The sequence below is a fragment of the Nicotiana tomentosiformis genome, chromosome 2 (assembly GCF_000390325.3).
Source record: "Nicotiana tomentosiformis chromosome 2, ASM39032v3, whole genome shotgun sequence".
NCBI classification, from domain to species: domain Eukaryota; kingdom Viridiplantae; phylum Streptophyta; class Magnoliopsida; order Solanales; family Solanaceae; genus Nicotiana; species Nicotiana tomentosiformis.
Window position 1 is genome coordinate 124308168 of NC_090813.1, and position 20191 is coordinate 124328358.

Consider the following 20191-nt stretch of genomic DNA (forward strand, 5'->3'; position numbering starts at 1 on the left):
GAAGCCGCACCTACGATGGATTATCCACAGGTGTGAAGCCACAGAAGCGGCTACTGTTCCGCAAGTGCGAAGGTCAGGCTAGGCAGTGTGTTCTTTAAAATGGGGGTTTGGCCTATTTTCATCTCATTTCGTCCATGGAAGCCTATTTTGGAGCACTTTTGGAGTGCCATCTTCATCAACTATAATGGGGTAAGTGATTTCTTTACATTGTGAGTTAAATATATGATTTTTATATGGATTCAAGCATGAAAATTATAACGCCCGGTCGGTCGTTTTGAGAGTAATAGCCTCAATCCCATATTTACTGCTTTACCTGTATCTTTTTCTGCTTTAGTGACTTGCCGGGAGGTTTTGTTTTGGTTTCGGAGTGTTTTGGGATACTTAGTCCCTAAAACGAAAGCTCAAGTCTTAGGATTTTGACCGTAGTTGGAACTGTATGAAGACGACTCCAGAATGGAGTTTCGTCGGTTCCGTTAGCTCTGTTGGGTGATTTTGGACTTAGAAGCGTGTCCGGATTGTGTTTTCGGGGTCTGTAGCACATTTAGGCTTGAAATAGCGAAAGTCAAATTTTTGGAGTTTTGGACCGGTAGTGGAATTTTTGATATCGGGGTCCGAATCCAATCCCGGAAGTTGGAGTAGGTCCATAATGTTAAATATGATTTGTGTGCAAAATTTGGGGTAAATCGGACGTGGTTTGATAGGTTTCGGCATCTGTTATCGAATTTGGAAAATTCTAAGTTCTTTAAGTTTGAATCAGAGGATGATTCGTGATTTTAGCGTTGTTTGGGGTCATTTGAGGGCTCGATTAAGTTCATATGGTGTTTTAGGATTGGTTGGTATGTTTGGTCGAGGTCCCGGGGGCCTCGGGTGAGTTTCGGGTGCTTGACGGATGAAAATTTGGGCTTGAGCATAATCTGAAGTTGCTGGTTCTGGTGTTTCCGCACCTGCGGTGGGAAGACCGCAGGTGTGAGCCCGCAGAAGCAGGACATGGATCGCAGAAGCGACTAAAGGTGAGTGGAGCAGAGTCCGCATGTGCGAAGATTTTTCCTGCACCTGTGATGGTCGCAGAAGCGGAGAGTAGGGCACAGGTGCGAGCATGGGTCTACAGGTGCGAGGTAGTTTTCGCATGTGCGACACGTGCAGATGTGGTCAATGGTCGCAGAAGCGGAGGAAGCTGGAGTAAGTGATTTCCACAGGTGCGGAGCTCTAGCCGCAGGAGCGGTACCGCAGAAGTGGTTAAGTAACCGCAAGTGCGGTTTAACTGGCAGAAAAGGGGCCAAATCAAAGGTTTGATTCATTTCTTCATTTTTGGACTTGGGAGCTCGGGAATTGGCGATGTTTCAAAGGATTTACAGATAGAGCTTTGGGGTAACGATTCCTAACTCATTTTTGGTTGTATTTCATTAATCTATAGTTGTTTCCTCTATTTAATTTCGGGTTTGGATTGAAAAGTTGGGTAAATGGGGGAAGAGTTCCCTAACCGAGTTTCTGAGTTTTGATTGGAATTTAGACATCGGATTTGGATAATATTGGTACGAGTGAACTAGTGAGAGAATGGGTATTCGTATTGTGTGACTTTTCGATTCCGGGACGTGGGCCCGAGTCGACTATTTAGGGCGAATTTCGTAATTTTTGTGAAAGTATTGATTTCATTAATTAGATGAGTCTATTATGGTTGTATTTATGATATGTAATTGCTTTTTGCTAGATTTGGGATATTCGGAGCCAGATATTCGTGGGAAAGACATTATGACCGATTGATTGAGCTTGATTCGAGGTAAGTGGCTTGCCTAACCTTGTGTGGGGGAAATCCCCTTAGGATTTGGTACTGTATTGATATGTGAGCGTCGTGTACGTGAGGTGACGAGTACGTATACGGTCTAATTGTTGTAAAAACCCAATTTCTGCTAAGTAATTACTTGTTTCCTTCTTATTTGAGTTACATCAGTATGTGCAGTATCTTGTTAGCTTAGAATAGCATGTCTACTTGCCTTAATTGCTTATCTGAACTCCGTGCAGCATGTTTAGTGAATTTCCTGCGTTTCCTTGACTTGTACTTTGTCTAAATAGTAGGATTTCGTGTTGTAGCAGTTAATTCTATTGTTTGAGCGCATATTTACTTTTGGGACTACGGAACGGTATTTCGGGAGATCCCCATGTAATGCATATTTACTTTGGGACTACGGAACGATATTCCGGGAGATCCCCTTGTATTTAAATTTACTTTGGGACTACAGAATGGTATTCCGGGAGATCCCCCTATACTGTATATTTACTTTGGGACTACGGAACGGTATTCCGTGAGATCCCCCGTGCTACATATTTATTTTGGGACTACGGAATGGTATTCCGGGAGATTTCCCTACACATTTACGTTTGGGGACTACGAGGCGGTATCTCGGGAGATCCCCTTTTGTTATCTCTATGTACTAAGTTGTTGTCTTCTATGATTTCATTCCTGTTAGATTTCAATCCTTATTTTATTGCATTATTTCATTCTACCTTGTTTTATTATATATATACCAGTAGGGCCCTGACCTGACTTCGTCACTACCCGACCGAGGTTAGGCTTGGCACTTACTGGGTACCGATTGGGGTGTACTCATGCTACTCTATGCACATGTTTTTCGTGTGCAGATCCAGGTGCTCCTTATCAGCCGCACTATTAATCAGTCGGGACAGCTTTGGAGACTTCAAGGTATATCTGTCGCGTCCGCAGACCTCGGAGTCCCCTTCTACTCTTTCCCATGTCTATTATCTTCTGTATTTTTCTTTTGTTAGACTCTGATGTATAGAGACACTAGACTTTCCTTCTGTAGTTTGTGATTCACGATGTTTCGGGTTTTGGGATTTCTGTGTATTTTTGAAAAGTTGGTTATTATACATGTCAGGCGGCATGGTACCCAGTTATGTTGTTACTGCTACAATTAGTTGTTAAATTTATGTTTTCATTTCATTATTCTGCAAATGTTAGGCTTACCTAGTCGTAGAGACTAGGTGCCGTCACGACGTCATACGGAGGAGAAATTGGGTCGTGAGAAAAATTTGGTAGAAACTATAAGATTTTGAAAGAAACTTAGAAATTGGTATTTTTGGATTTTGACCACCAAATTGAATGTGGAATTGAGAATAAATTATATATTTGAGTTTGTGAGGCTATGGGTAAAGTTTATCTTTAAAAATTTTCGAAATTCGGGCTCGTGGGCCCGAGGGTTGATATTTATAGACTTTTCGAGCGGTGTTGAAAAAATGTTTAAAATGATTAATTATGGATATTAGAATACATTTTGACTGGTTTGCACGTTGTTTGAATAGTTTTGGATCGACAGGCTTTGATTTGAGGTATTAGAGAGGTTTTAGAGCTAGTTTTGAAACTTTGGAGCGAGGTAAGTCCCTTGTCTAACTCTGTGAGGGGGAAACTACCCCCTAGGTGATAATTATTATTATGTGCAACTAGTTGTGGGTCCTACGTACGTACGAGGTGACGAGAGTTCGTACATAGCTAAACATGTTATGTCCGGGTAGACTTAGGATCTTATCCTGTGATATTTAAATTATTCGAATTCATTCTGTTGGATTAACTAACTAAAATTTTAATAGAATTTGAATTAGGAATAAACGTGTGTATAATAGGCCAAGCCTTGACACTTTGAATTTTGGGCAAGTAAATTGAGAAATGGTAATGATTATATTCATTTTATGCTCATGTGTTGTATTGTAAACATGTGTCTCGTAATTCGGTGAACCTAATTCCTTTTCTTGTAGAATGGGCCAAACACCTCGGCCGTGTATAGGTACATCTATGGTTTGTGCCGCTCGACCCTCGGCAGTGTACACATTATTCTGGATCGGGCCGAACGACCTCGACATAATCGTGCGTTATATCGCTGGTAGTCCGAACATTCACGAGATTTTCTTTCTGCTGATGCCCGACATAATATATGGCGATCCTTATTTATTTGATCGTGGCACTTGATAATTTATGAGCTATTAAGGCAGGATACAAGATTGAGAAACCTATACTTTAAAAGAAATAATTGGGAGGTTATGCACCTTACAGATTTACCTTGTTATTGTCGTACACTATATACATGTTTAAGTTTTATTATATTGCTTTATTGGACCTCTAGTAAGAGTCGATGTCGACCCCTCATCACTACTTCACTGGGGTTAGGCTAGATACTTACTGGGTACGCGTTGATTTACGTACTCATGCTGTACTTCTGCACTAAATGTGCAGGCACTGACAGGTTCACTTGGTGATCATCTTGGCACGTAGGCGCACTTATTGAGGAGACTTTATGTGAGCTGCATTCCAGGCCATGCATCGCAGTCCACCGAGTCCCCCTTGTACTATTTATTTTATTTTGTCTTATTATGTTCGGGACTGATGTTGTATTAATATTGTACTCCTTAGAAATTTCTCATGCACTTATGACACCGGATTTTGGGAGTTTCGTCTGGCGCTTAGCTGCCATGACTGATCTTTGACAATTGAGCAAGAACGATATGTGAGGAAGCAGAGTTGTAGCATATTATGCTCCTTAATGTGACCGATTAACCCAGAGATAGAGGAGGCGAAGTCATTACTAGTGTTTTGGCTTTTCTATTCTCGGGCCATGCAAAATCTGATACTAGGGTTAAGCCCCTCAATAAATCGATGAACCCGCTCCTGAACAGTAGCAACCAAGGTTGGTGCATGCCTGGCCAAATCACTAAACCGGACCGCAAACTCTTAATACGTTCATAGAACCCTAGCGCAACTGCTCAAACTCTGCGCGCCATGCATCTCTAAGACTATGGGGACATACTCCCTCAAAAACATATTTGATACCTGAGTCCAAGTGAGTGACGCTGCCTCGGACGGACTACCCAACTCATATGCTCCCCACCACTGATAGGCCGCTCTTCTAAGCTAGAACGTAGTGGAAGAAACTCACTAGACTCCACAACACACATAATATGGAGGATACAGTGGCAATCCTCTAGAAAACCCTGGGCATCCTCTGACACCTAGCCAGTGAAAGTAGGAGGGTGGTACTTCTTGTACCTCTCGAGCCTGAGATGCTCCCCCTCAGAAACTACTGCCCTAACCTCGGGCTGAACTGGAACTATCGGTTGCATCGGTATGACCGCGGGAACCTGGTCGACCGAGACCTACTGTTCTGGGGTACGGGCGACGGGAGTCTGTACTCCTCCCCTGGCCTGAGATATGGCAAGAGCAAGTGGCATCAACCCTGCCTGAGCCAACGTGCTGAACATGCTCAGAAACTGCGTAAGAGTCTCCTGGAGGGCTGGTGCAATAATAGGCATCTCAGTTACTTGCCCTCCAACTGGAGCTACTGGTGGTTCCTATGTAGCAGTTCGTGTCGGTGCTCTGTCTGCACCATGTGGACGTCATCAGACTCTACCCTGGCCCCGACTTCTCAAGGCTCTAGTAGGGAGCGCGGGCGTCTGGTCATCTGATCCAGCTGTACATGTCGTCACCATCTATGAGACAATATAAATACAGAAATTTAGAATCTGAAGTTAAAATCTCGCACGATAAGGAATCAAATAAATGAAGCTCTTCCTAACAGTTCCATAGCCTCCCAAAGATAAGTACAGACGTCTCTGTACCGATCCGCGAGACTCTACTAAACCTGCTTGTGACACATAATACCTATAAACCTAGAGCTCTTATACCAACTTGTCACGACCCTAATTTTCCTCCGTGGGTCGTGACGGCACCTAGTCTCTAAGACTAGGTAAGCCTAAGAAATACACAGAAACATTAAATAAAAGATTAGAACTTGAACAACCCAACAAGTTCATAAAAAGAATATACCAAAACTCAATACATAAAATCCCAAAACCTGGTGAGATATAAGTCACAAGCTTTAGGTGCAGTACCAAATAATCCTATACATCACTATCTATCAAAATATAAAGAAATAAGAGAATAACGGAATAGAAGGGGACTCCGAGGCCTACGGTCGCGGGCAGGTGTACATTGAAGTCTCCAAGAAGCAACACAACGTACTAATATCAGGGCTGCTAAGATGCACCTGGATCTGCACAAAGACATGTGTAGAAACGTAGTATAAGTATACCACAATGGTACCCAGTAAGTGCCAAGCCTAACCTCAATAGAGTAGTGACGAGGTCAGGTCAGGGCCCTACTGGAGATAATAGGTAACAAGGCAGAAGAAATAATAATATAATAAAATGACTGAGAAGTGAACAATGAGAAATTTCAGAAAGATAACAACACAGCAAATAGAGGTAAACAACTGGGGCTCTCCCGAGGTACCGCCTCGTAGTCCCAAAAGTAAATACACAACAGGGGTGCTCCCGAGGTACCGCCTCGTAGTTCTAAAAGTAAATATGCAACAGGGGCGCTCCCGAGGTACCGTCTCGTAGTCCCAAAAGTAAATACACAATAGGGGCGCTCTTGAGGTATTGCCTCGTAGTCCCAAAACTAAATACACAACTCATAACCAACAGAACAACAAATTTACAGCAAGGAATCCTATAGTTAACGATTGAATACAAAATCAAGGAAGCATGTAATTCAACTAAGCATGTTGCACAAATTGCAAAAGTTAAGACACGTAGACATGTGAGGCTAAACATGATGACTACACATGCTAGAGCAACTCAGTAAAGGAATTGAAAAGGAAACTAATTAGCAAGAACCAAATTTTTAACATTTAACCCGAGTACACACTCGTCACCTCGTGTACGTATTGCAAATACCATAACAGTACCAAAACCTAAAGGGAGTTTTCCCCACACAAGTTTAGACAAGTCGCTTACCTCAAATCTCGCTCAATCAATCAATAAGAATGCCTTTCCCTCGACTTTCCAACTTCGATCGGCTCGAATCTAGCCAAACAATTACATACTATAAATATAACTATAAGAAACTAATTTAAATAATAAATCTATGACTTTACGAAAGAATTGGAAAATCACCCCAAAAAGTCGACCCCGAGTGAGAATTTCTTACCCCAATGATTTTCTTGCAAATCTCTCAAAACATCGCCACAAACCGAGCTCTCTAGGTCCAAAAATCAAAATGAGATCAAACCCTTGAAATTAGGCCTTTTCTGCCCAGTGAAGTAGCTTCTGCGAGGCCTCATTCACACATGCGATGCCGCACCTGCGGAAAAACCATCCCAAGTGCGGATTCCACTTATGTCCAGGATTATCGCTTCTTCGGCGAAACTTCCGCTTCTGCGAAGCTGCTCCCCTTCTCCTATAACTACATCTGTGGTTGGCCTACGGTAAATGCGACTCCGATTCTGCGATCATCCACGCGCACCTGCGGCCACTGCCACACTCTGCCCTTTCCGCTTCTGCGCTGCCATGCTGGCTTCTGCAAGCTCGTACCTGCGAGCAACATCTTCAGGTGTGATTATACCTGAAGGCAAAAATTTCCAAATTGCTCTAAGTCCAATTTTTGTTCCATTATATCATCCGGAATCCATCTGAGGCCCCCCGGACCTCAACCAAATATACCAAGAAGTCCTAAAATATCATACGAACTTAGTCGAGCCTTTAAATCACATCAAACAAAGCTGAAAACACGAATTGCACATCGATTCAAGGATAATGAACTTTAGAACTTCCAACTTCTATATTCGACGCTGAAACCTATCAAATAAAGTCCGATTGACCTCAAATTTTGCACACAAGTCACAATTGACATTACAAACCTTTCGCCAATCAATGCTGAAATGACCTACGGACCTCCAAATCAACATCCGAACACGCTCCTAAGACCAAAATCATCATACAGAGCTATTGAAATAGTCAAAACTCTATTCCAAGGTCGTCTTCACACAATTCAAACTACGGTCAATTCCTACGACTTAAACTTCCATTTTAGGGACTATGTGTCCCATTTCACTCTGAAACCAAAACCCAAACCTCTCGGCAAGTTACGTAACCACAAAATGAAATAGAGGGAGCAATAAATAGGGGTTTGGGGCTAATTCTCTCAAAATGACCGGTGGGTCATTACACCTGGCCTTCGCAATAATACCCTGCCAAGCCAAGAAAACTCCGGATCTCCGTAGCTGAGGATGGTCTGGGCCAACTCTGCACTATTTCAATCTTCTTCGGATCTACCTTGATCCCCTCACTCGATACTACATGACCCAAAAATTCCACTGACTCTAGCCAGAATTCACACTTAAAAATTTTTGCATATAACTTCTTTTCTCTCAAGGTCTGTAGCACAGTCCTCAGGTGTTGCTCATGATCCTTCCGACTCTGGGAGTACACCAGAATGTTGTCAATAAACACAATAACGAAAGAGTCAAGATAGGGCTGAAATACACTGTTCATCAAATCCATGAATGATGCAGGGGCATTGGTCAGCCCAAAACACATCACAAGGAACTTTTAATGACCATACCGAGTCCTGAAAGCAGTCTTCAAGATATCTAGCTCCTGAATCTTCAACTGATGATAGCCTGAATGTAAGTCAATCTTAAAGAACACTCTGGCACCCTGAAGTTGATCAAATAGGTCATCAATACGTGGAAATGGATACCTGTTCTTCACCGTAACCTTGTTCAACTGGCGATAATCAATACACATTCGCATAGAACCATCCTTCTTCTTTACAAATAAGACTGGAGCGCCCCAAGGTGACACACTAGGCCAAATGAATCCCTTATCAAGCAACTCTTGCAACTGTTCCTTTAACTCTTTTAACTCTGTTGGGGCCATACGATAGGGTAGAATAGAAATGAGCTGTGTGACCAGTAACAAATCAATACCAAAGTCGATATCTCTATTGAGCGGCACGCCAGGAAGATCTGCCGGAAATATGTTTGGATAATCCCTCACTACCGAAACTGACTTGACGGTAGGAGTATCAGCACTAACATCCCTCACATATGCTAGATATGCATTTCACCCCTTCTTAACCATTCGTTGAGCCTTTAGAAATGAGACAACCTTGCTAGGAACATGATCTAAGGTACCTCTCCACTCTAGCTACGATAAACCTGGCATAACCAATGTCACCATCTTGGAGTGACAATCAAGGATAGAGTGATAGGGAAACGACCAGTCCATGACCAAAATAACATAAAAATCCACCACACTGAGCAGTAATAAATCGGCTCTGGTCTCAAAGCCACTAAGAACAATCAAACACGACTGATACACACAGTCAACAATAATAGAATCACCCACGGGTGTAGACACTTAGATAGGAGAACTCAAAGAATCACGGGATACACCCAAATATGGAGCAAAATAAGATGACACATATGAATAAGTGGAGCCTAGATCAAATAAGACTGATACATCTCTATGACAGACCGGAACAATACCTGTGATGACAGAATCGGATGCAACTGCCTTAGTCCTAGCAGGAAGGGCATAATATCTTGCATGGACTCCCCCTCTAGGGTGAGCTCTACTTGTCCGACCTCCACCTCGAGCTGGTTATGCAGGTGGAGTGGTAGCTGGTGCTGTAACCATAGCCTGAGGACCTGGTGGAGCACGCAGTGCCTGAGTGGTCGGTGGAGGTGCACCTCTCCTGAGTTTGGGGAAATCCCTCACCACATGACGAGTGTCCCCACACTCAAAATAAGCTCTCGGAGGACGTGGCTGTTGTGGCTAGCTCGGGCCTGATCGGATAGACTGACCGCTGAAATCACCCTATGCATGAGGTGCACTAGACAATGGCGATGCATAATAAGGAATCTGGGGCCTAGGAGTGGCTGGAGCACCGATGGCGGCTGGAAGAGCTGAATGAACAGAGCGACCCATATAGCTCTTACTCTAACTAGCTGCAGCTGGGGCACGAGTACCACTATATGTGCCAGACTCTCGAGACCTCTTGGCCTCTATCTCCTCCCTCTCCTGAGTCAATATATCCTCCAATCTCCTAGAAATCCCCACTACCTGCTGTTATGCGATGTCCATCTCCTTAGTATCTAGGAGTCAAGTAAGGCATGAAGCAAGAAGGTCACGTGATTCTACAAGACATAATTTATAACATAATTTACCCCCGAGCATGGTTAACCCTGGCACAAGCATATATGCTCGTCACCTCATATATGTATCACCCCCGCATGTAGCAAACAATGTCAAATAGTAGCAAAACTTTCCTCAACAAAGTTAGGCAAGACACTTACCTCGCTCCAAAAGTTCACTCAAAGCTAAATCATAGCATTGCCTCTCAAACAAGTCTCTGAACCAATAGAATCTAGTAAATTACCAATCAAACGATTCAAATTAAGCCTTAAGAACTGCCCACGATTGCAAAAGATTCAATTTAGGTAATTATTAAAAAATTCAACAAAAGTCAACTCCCCGGCCCGCTTGGTCCAAACCCAAAATTCGGACCAAAACCCGAGTACCCGTTCACCCCCGAGCCCGGTTATGTAATTTATTTTGATATCCGACCTCAACTTGAGGTCTAAATCACAATTTTAGAAAAATCCCTAATACTACCCAAACCCCCAATTTCCACCATGAAAATCCTAGATTTTAGGTTGAAAACTCATGAAATGTAATGGGTAATCGAAAGAAAGTTGGTTAAAATCACTTACCAATAAATTGGGGAAGGAAATCTTTTAGGAAAATCGCCTCTAGGTCTTCTAGTTTTGAAATTTTGAAGGAATGGCAAAAATCCCGTAATTGGGACTGTTTTAACACTGGGCAGCAGTGCTCATTGCGTTCGCGTGAACACTGACGCGTTCGAGAAGAGCAATGCATGTTAGTCTTACGCGATCGCGAAGGTTTAGCCCCCCTGACTTCCGCGTTCGCGAGACAAGACCCGCGTTCGCGTAGTGTAACCTCAAGTCTCTTGCCCAGCCTAGCTAACGCTATGCGTTTGCGTGTGACGGGTGGCGTTCGGATAGAGCAACCCCCCATTGCTCCGCGTTCGCGTAGTGTAAAATCCTTCCCCAACCCAAATCCCCTTTACGATCGCGAGAATGGCTTCGTGATCGCGAAGCACAACACACCAGAAAACCAGCTGCAGCAAAAACATCAGATTTTTCTAAGTCCAATTCACCCCGTAGCCTATCCGAAACACACCCGAGCCCTCAGGGCTCCAAACCAAACATGCACACAAGTCTAAAAATATCATACAAACTTGCTTGCGCGATTAAATTACCAAAATAACATCTAGAATTACGAATTGAACATCAAATCAAACGAAATTTTTAAGAAAACTTTGAAACTCTTATTTTCACAACCGGACGTATGAATCACGTCAAACTAACTCCGTTTCTTATCAAATTTGACAGACAAGTCATAAATACGGTATTAGACCTATACCGGGTTCAGGAACCAAGATACGGACCCGATATCCAAAAAGTCAACTATGGGTCAAACATTTAAAATTCATTAAGCCTTTAAACATTCAAATTTTAACAAAATGCGATAACTCGAGCTAGGGACTTCTGAATTTGATTTCGGGCATACGCCCAAGTCCCAAATTATGATACGGACCCATCGGAACCGTCAAAATACAGATTCGAGTCCGTTTGCTCAAACTGTTGACCAAAGTCAACTCAAATGGCTTTTAAGGCAGAAATTTCATATTTTTATCAGTTTTTAACATAAAAGCTTTTTGGAAAAAAATACTCAGACTACGCACGCAAACTGAGGAGGATTAAAATGAGATATTTGAGGCTTCAAAGCGCATAAAGCGGTTATCGATTAAGATTGCAACGTGTTTGTTTTAATAGAAAAATCGAGCAATGGGAGCCACCATTAGCATTATCAGGATCAAACATCTTGAAACAGATGGAGGGAATCAATGTCAATTTTGAAAAATTACTTGAAGAGACAGTGGAGAAAGAGAAGCGTATTTTTTATTCTTCCATGTTGGGAATCTAACGTATTGTGCCACAATCTTAACGTTATACATATAGAGAAGAATGTGTGTGAGAATGTAATATACATTTTTCTCAATGATTATAAAAAATCAAAAGGTAATATAAAAGCTCAAAAGGATCTTAAAGAAATGGGCATAAGGAAAGAACTTTAGGAAGATGAGGATGGAAGCTATTGTCCATCCTTATTCACTATTTTAAATACAAAGAAATATGGATATAAGAAAGATTTATTTTTGCGGACTTTAAAAAATGTCAAAATGTCTAATGGATATGCGAGCAACATTTTAGGATGGGTCGACTTGAAACAACAGAAGCTCAAGTCAAAAAAAGAGCCATGATTTTGATATTCTCATTGTCACTACCCAAAATCTCAACCCGTCATGATGACGCCTAATACACCGGCTAGGCAAGCCGAAACATAATAATAAAGAACTAGAACAACGGAGCTTATAGAAATAACATAAGTTTGAAATCTCAGTATAACCAAATACTGCTAATACAAGGTAAATCCCCCAGAAACTAGTAAATACAGAGTCGTGAACTCTACATCGGAATACAAGTCTGAAAAAACTAAATAACAATACTGTCTGAACTAAAACAATAGTACATAAGAAAAGACAAGTAAAACCTGTGGCCAAGAATGCAGCTCTACCTCGCTTCTCGAAGCTCAGTCCAACAAGCAAATCTACTGCCGATAATTGGTCCCCACACCTGGATCTGCATAATTAAGTGCAGAGCATAGTATGAGTACAACTGACCCAATATACTCAATGAGTATCGTAACTAACCTCGGCGAGAAAAAAGAAGTAAGAATTATAAATGATGCCTGTTATAGCCGGTATAGTTTCATAAATCCAATAAGTACAAAACAATAATGTGACCATGTATAAGGTACTGAAAGGACTATCTGTGTGTGTGTACAATTACTCAAAATATCGGTTTAGTCACTGGTACAGTATATAAGATGATATGCAGATAAATCAGATAATAAACCATGGAAATAGCAAGTAAAAATGAAATGCAATTCCAAAACAACACTGGCCACACTTTCCTCAACCTTTTTATATTCGTACCAAACCACTGATCAATTTTTCTCAATAACCGTGTGTATACCATCAAGGGAAAAACATGAGAGGGTGACCCTTGGAGGATGTATACATATCTACACGCTGCACGGACAACTCAGTATTAATAAAATCAATCGCACGGATAACTCACGTGCTGCATAGACAACTTACGTGCTAATAACATCAATAGCTCGATTAGCACGGACAACTCACGTTCTGCACAGACAACTTATGTGCTAATATAATCAACTGCACGGAAAACTCACGTGATGTACGAACAACTCACGTGTCAATATTCACAATTCGCCCGACGTGGTCACAGGCTACCAGTCCAGCTCATAACACAGAGAAAGAAAATATGTAGGAATACATGTACATGATCAATGCTTATCAAGTTTCATACTCCTGGACTGGTATACGTAACATGCTATAGTGTAGGTATCGGCAATGTTTTCTATCGCAGCTAGAACAGACAATTTTCATCAAGAAATAGCAGTTTATCAGGTTCAATCGAAAGAATAACCTCAACGAAATCTCAAATATGGTACAAATATCTCATAGAGGGGTACAAATAGAAGAAACATCTCAACTTGAAGCTTAGCAATCATTTCAAGGCATGTCGAGGCACTATCCTGAGCATGGAATAAGTACATCGGTGCATGCATATGGGCTTAACCCCACACATATGTGCCACTCATAGCACATAGCTATCACAAATAATTCAGGTAAATAGTGCATCAACCAAGTTTCTATAAGATACTTAACTCAAGCAAGCCAAGTCACTCCTCTAACAAGCCCTTCCCTCACGTATCGACCTCCGGACGATCCGAATCTAACCAAATCAACTTAATATAATCAATAAAACCCATAGGGATTGATTCCAAATGAGAAAGCTAAGATCTTTAACCAAAATAAAAAAGTTAACCAAAAAGGTCAACCCCGAGATCGCACCTCGGAATTCGATAAAATTTATAAATTTCGAACACCCATTCGATTAAGAGTCCAACCATACCTAAATCATCCAATTTCGACCTCAAATCGACCTTCAAGTCCCCATTATTCATTTTAGAAAAGTTTATACAAAATCCCCAATTTCTCTACTTCAAATCACCAAATAAACAATAAATCATAAGGATAGAGCATGATTAATAAACAAATCCAAGTCAAAAATACTTATCCCGATCCAAGACGTGCAAATCCCCTCGAAAATCACACAAAACCGAGTTATTATATCAAAATATGATATAGTAACTCTTTCCCTCAAAATGAGATTTAAAACCTTCTGCCTAGTTATTACCCTTTGCGATCGCGGAATGACCCACGCGATCGTGAAGAACAGAAATCTCCAATAGGAAAATCCTTCTACGGGAACGCGATAACCAAATCGCAAACACGATGCCCAGTCGCAAACACCTAAGCAATCGCAATTGTGATGAACAACCATGTGCAATTCCTCAGGTCTCCCCTTCCTTCATCGCGAACACGTACCCTTACCCGCGTTCGCGTTAAACAAGCACCCAAAGCTTCACGATCACCTATTTCATCTCGCGAAAGAGTTGAACAAAGGCCCAATTGCCATAAATGACTCTTCACGACCGCGACCCTTTCCACGTGATCGCGAATGCCAGAAATGAGCAACTCCTCTAAGTCCAAAATGAATCTGAACATGATCTGAATCATACCTGAAGCCCTCGGGATCCCATCCAAATATAACAACAGGTCCTAAAATACGATATGAACTTATTTGAAGCCTCAAATCACATCAAACAATATCAAAATCATAAATGATACCCCAATTCAAGTCTACTGAACTTTCAGTTTCTAAAACTAATGCCGAATCATACCAAACCAATTCCGAATGACCTCAAATTTTTTTGTACACAAGTCATAAATAACACAACGGACCTATTCCAACTTTTGGAACTAAAATCGACATCGATATTGACAAAGTCAACTCTCGGTCAAACCTTCAACTTTCGCCAAAAAGTATCAAACCAACATACGGACCTCCAAATCAATATCCGGACATACGGCTAAGTTTAAAATTACCAAACGAAGATATCAGAACTGTCAAAATTCTATTTCGGAGTCGTCTACATAAAATTCAAACTCCGGTCAACTCTTCCAACCTAAACCTTCAATCTTGTGACTAAGTGGCCCAATTCACTCTGAAATATTTCCGGAACCAAACTAACCACCCCAACAAGTCACATAATCACAAATGAATATAGGATAAGTAATAAACCGGGGAACGAGGCTACAATATACAAAGATCGATCGGGTCATTACACTCATGCAATACTTGTTACCAATTGCCATGTGTAATAGTTTACCTGATAAAGTGACTGTAGGGTTAAAAGAGTTGAGTTCTTTCTTCCAAAAACTCTGTGCCAAAAGCTTAAGTCTCATAGACCTTAACATGATCCAATCTCGACATTTTCTCACCTTGAATTATTTAGAAATGTTATTCCCTCCAACGTTCTTTATCGTCATGGTTCATTTGACTTGTCATCTAGCTGGTGAAGCAAAACTTGGGGGCCCACAACAAGTGCTGGTAGATGTATCCTATAGAGAGGTAAACGGTTTCTTATTGCTTAATAAAAGGTTATTCTTTCAGAAAAAAAAATTAAATTGTATCCATTAACTAACTATTGATCTTTAGTTTAGGTACTTGGGACACTAAAAGTCCTATGTGCGAAATATGTCACAACCACAAGGTTCCATAGCTGAAGGATACCTAGATGAAGAGGTTCTTACTTTTTGTTCCAGTATATTGACGGGATTGAGATAAGAATTAATAGGCCATGTTGTGTTAATGATTATGCAGAAAATAAAGGCTAGGCGAATTCATCCAGTATTTTCCCTCAAGTTGGTAAAGGAGTAGGAGCTAAAACATTTGAGTTGTCACCTATGTGACACGTCAATTACGTTGATATGTGTTACTAAATTATCCATAAGTCATGCCGTTATTTGAGTAAGTATTTAAGGAAAATTTGTATAAAACTTACATTAAAGTAGAACTTATGCAAATGATTAATATATATCAACATTTCATGTAGTGGCTTTAAAGCTTATGTACGGAGGCAGTGGAAGGGTTGAAAGCGTACAAGTGCATACATAGAGAAAATAGTCAATAATGACTTCGTTCATTGGTTTCCTCGTAAAGTTAGTTACAAATGTATTAGAATTTTACAAATTTAAAACAATATCTAACACATTTTACATTTTTGTTTCAGATTATGAATCCAGACATTTGGAATATTGTGTCAGATGACTTAAAGTTTCTAGTAGATAGTCCAACACCATATGCTAGAAGGTTTACAATATTTAATACTAATAGGTTCAACTTTCAAACAATAACTCAAGAAAAGAGGTTGAAAACTCAAAATAGTGGAGTTCTTTTGAATTCCTCTACATCGTGTATTGCTAGTGGTGCTAATGTAACTTGAGGCAAGCAAATTTGCCTTATCATGTCAAATTAGAAGACATCATTGATCTTAACTACGATGACCGATTTAAGGTTGCATTATTCAAATGTAAATAGGTTGACAAAACTAGGAATAGGGGGTTTAGAAAGGATGCATGGGGATTTTCTTTTATTAATTTTTCACAACTAATTCACATTGGTGAGCGCAAAGAGCACGATCCATACATTGAAGCTTCACAAGCTCATATGGTATATTATGTGGATGATGAGGTGAATAAAGGATGGATTATTGTTGTTCACTTGAAACCAAGAGACTTATATGATATAGGAGAAGAAGAAGATAATGAAGTTCCTGAGAATGAGCCATTCCCTGCGCAAAATTTGGATCAATTCTTTGATGATGTTAATGATCTAATTTTATCTCGGGAGGATGAAGTTGATGAAGTATTAAGTGATTGTGATATTAAAAATGATATTGGGGAAGATGAACATATTTGAAGAGTCATTGCCCTATGTCCTATGTATTCTTGACTTGGTTTTGAATGAATTTTCAACTTCTATGGGTTTTTTTACTGCCAATAATTTTATCTAACTATTTTCTTTCATTAATATAATTCCAGTTAGTTTGTGTTGAAGTTTAGGTGGGTAAAAATGATCTTATTTGCTATTTCATTCAACTCATTGTCTACTAGTTTTTACTGTCTATACTTTTTAAATCATGTATGTAGAGATGTCGAAGCAAAATCGGGTCAAAAATCTATTTAAGTAAGCCAAAGGGAGCTCTTCACTTGCTCTAGAGCAATCATCACAGGCTTAGTCTCAGGCACAAGCTTCATCTTCGTCATCTGATCGAGCCTCATTACACCCTACACAATCGTTGTTCTATCTTCATCAACTAATGGAGTCTCGTCAAAGCATGTCATTCCATCTTTATCATCTGATGGAGTCGTCTCTTCACAGCATGTCATTCCATCTTCATCATCTGATGGATTCATCTTTTCATAGCCAGTTAGACGCAGACGAGTTGCAGATGACTCAAAGCCTCATGATTGGCTTGTTGAGTATTTTCTTGTTTATTCTTAACTTGGTATTTGTTCTGTTTCATATGAACATCAAGTTATAAAAGGTATTATATTGAAGGTTATGGATGTCTTTAACCTAGAGAATGGATTGCATATAATTATAGAATGTGATGAGTTTGCTCAACCTATTAAAAACTCAGTCGGCCTTCTTACAGGAATTTTGGGCCAACTAGCTATAAATTCTCGATACTTTCCTATTGACTTTGTGAGTTGGTCATCTATGCCTAAAGGTTTTGTGGACCGTGTTTTTAATGATTTCATAATAGTAACAAAGTTTTGCTTAGTTTTTATGTTGTAGTTATATATCTAACCCCAGCAAACTAACATATACTATCATTTTTGTGAAGCCTCGGTTTTTCTTTAGGATTGATCCACAAAGGGTAAAAAAAATGGATTCACTATTCCCTTAACAAAAAATCGAATGAATTCAGGCTTAAACTATGACGTGAGATTGAGGATCCATTATGAGTAAAGAAGATATCATCAAGAATTCCCCCGAAGGAATTCCCATGGACCAATGGGCATTATTTGTTAACTATCATTCGAAACCCGAAACAAAGGTACTTCTTCTTCTTCTTCTTTTGTTGCTGCTTCTTCTTCTTCTCTACTTCTACTGCAACTTCCATTTTTTTTCCTTCTTCATTTTACTTAGAGCAACATAGCCCCTTGTCACTTTCTTAAATTCCTCGCTTTAAATTCATTGGTTATGTGCAAGTATTTAGCTCTTTTATATGTAACTGAAATTCACTTGTTTTAACTCATAGGGGATTTGCTAGAGGAATCAATAAATTTGAGAATAACAGAAAATTCCCCATGCAAAGAAGGAGTTGATGGTGAAAGTGCAAGAAGGGGGTGAATTGTAATTTTTCTTTTCTTTTTCGAGGTAGTCGACTAGTTTGAGTTCTAGTTAACTGGACTTATCAAGAATAGAATGTAAAAGATAAATTACAGAAAGTAAATGATATAGTATGTTTTTATATTAGTTCAGATTCAGAGTGAATCCTACGTTCAGTCCCTTTGGGTTGCAAGGGTGATCGCTTTCAAGTATGAAGTGGCTTACTACAGATGAGTTGATGTTGTTATACACCAACAGTTAATGTCACTCGTTCTTCACTCTATAATTGATACAATGCCTCACAAGTGTTCTTGTCTCTCTCTTTTCTCTTCTTTGTTACACAAGGAATCTAAAGCAGACTTACAGTGTTTTGTTTGAAGTAGAACAAAGAGATTGAACTTGGGTTGATCAAAGTATATCATTCCAAAGCTAGTGCAGTATGTAATTATACTTCTCGAGACCTTCAAGTCTTGTACATCTTTTTGAGAAATTGCGAACTCAAGGGAGTTATATTCAGACGGATTCATAGATTGATTCTTCTGCTGACTTGTGTTGACTAGCGGGCTTGAGTGATTTTTTCCTTAAATAAGAGAGTATTCCCATTGCCAAATCCCTTGATTGATGCCTTCAATTGACGTCATTATGTGGGAGAATCTTTAGCAGATGATTTTGCGCCTGTAATCTCCTTTGATTTAGATCCTTCCTATATTAACTTTTAATTAATTTTGCTATATTCTTTGATTGGTTTATCCGCTTCTCTTTCCTTTTTCGTTGGATTCATTTCCTCCATTTTATTGCTCAGAATCTTTTGCTGCACATAGGGAGTAATTGGTTATTTTACATCAATGAAATTTACAGAGATCTAACAATTCTCCCCATTTTTTATCATGAAAAAATAACAATAAAAATACTTCCCTATTGATCAGCCGCCTTGAGAGTGTTGTAGTCAACTCTACTTTAATCCGCGTTTCTTGGTAGATGTGTCTAGTCGACTCCCCCTCAGTTGGACATTCTATTGTGCCTCAATCCCCTCATTTGTAGTCGACTCCCCTCAGTTGTATACCATATGATATACCTGCAAGTTGAAAACAGAGCACAAAATACAGAACACAAAAGCAGGAAATATATAGAACCGCAGCCTTAAGCTTGCTTACTATTTCTCCCCCTTTGTCATCAACAAAAATAAAATAAAAGCAGGGAAATAAAAAGTATGTGTCTTAAAAGTACACCTAATGACTTAAACATCAGTCGCAAAAACAAGGCAAAGAGAAAATTGTCTTAATAACCAAACATCAGCAACGTAGAAAGTAGGTAAGGGTGTTGCAAACTGCCTCCTTGAGGCGATCAAAGCTAGCATTCACTGTGATAGATACCCCATCAATTCTGTTGCGCATCTCTTTGAAGGCCTTTACTACTTTTTCTGCAGTCTTGAGAATCTGCACTCGAATCTTGGACACATCAGACCTTGTCTCCTTTGCCATTCGATGGATATCTTCAATCTGTCTTTACATAGAGGTTAAGGAGTTCTTAATGACAGACAGTGTTTCATTGATGGAGACAAGATTTTATGAGAGGTCATAATCACTTGTACTAGGGTGAGACACATGAGCATTCGCCTTGGAATCGGAGGGGACATTCTTGGTTTCACTTTCTTGTTTCTTGACCTAGGCACTCTTTACAGAAATATAACCCATGCTAACAAATCCCCTTGAATTGTAAAACTTGGTGACAATGATGTAGGGATTGTCAACAAGGGATATGTTGTTGGCTTCTAGCAGATGGGTGATAACCATACCACAAGGAAGATTTGTGGGATCATCGGCACTTTCTATCATGAAATTGATGACCCATAAGGACAACTTGACTTGTTCTTGGTTAGAAAGAAGTAAACTAAAAAGGTATCACGCTGGGAGAAGGTAAAGAAG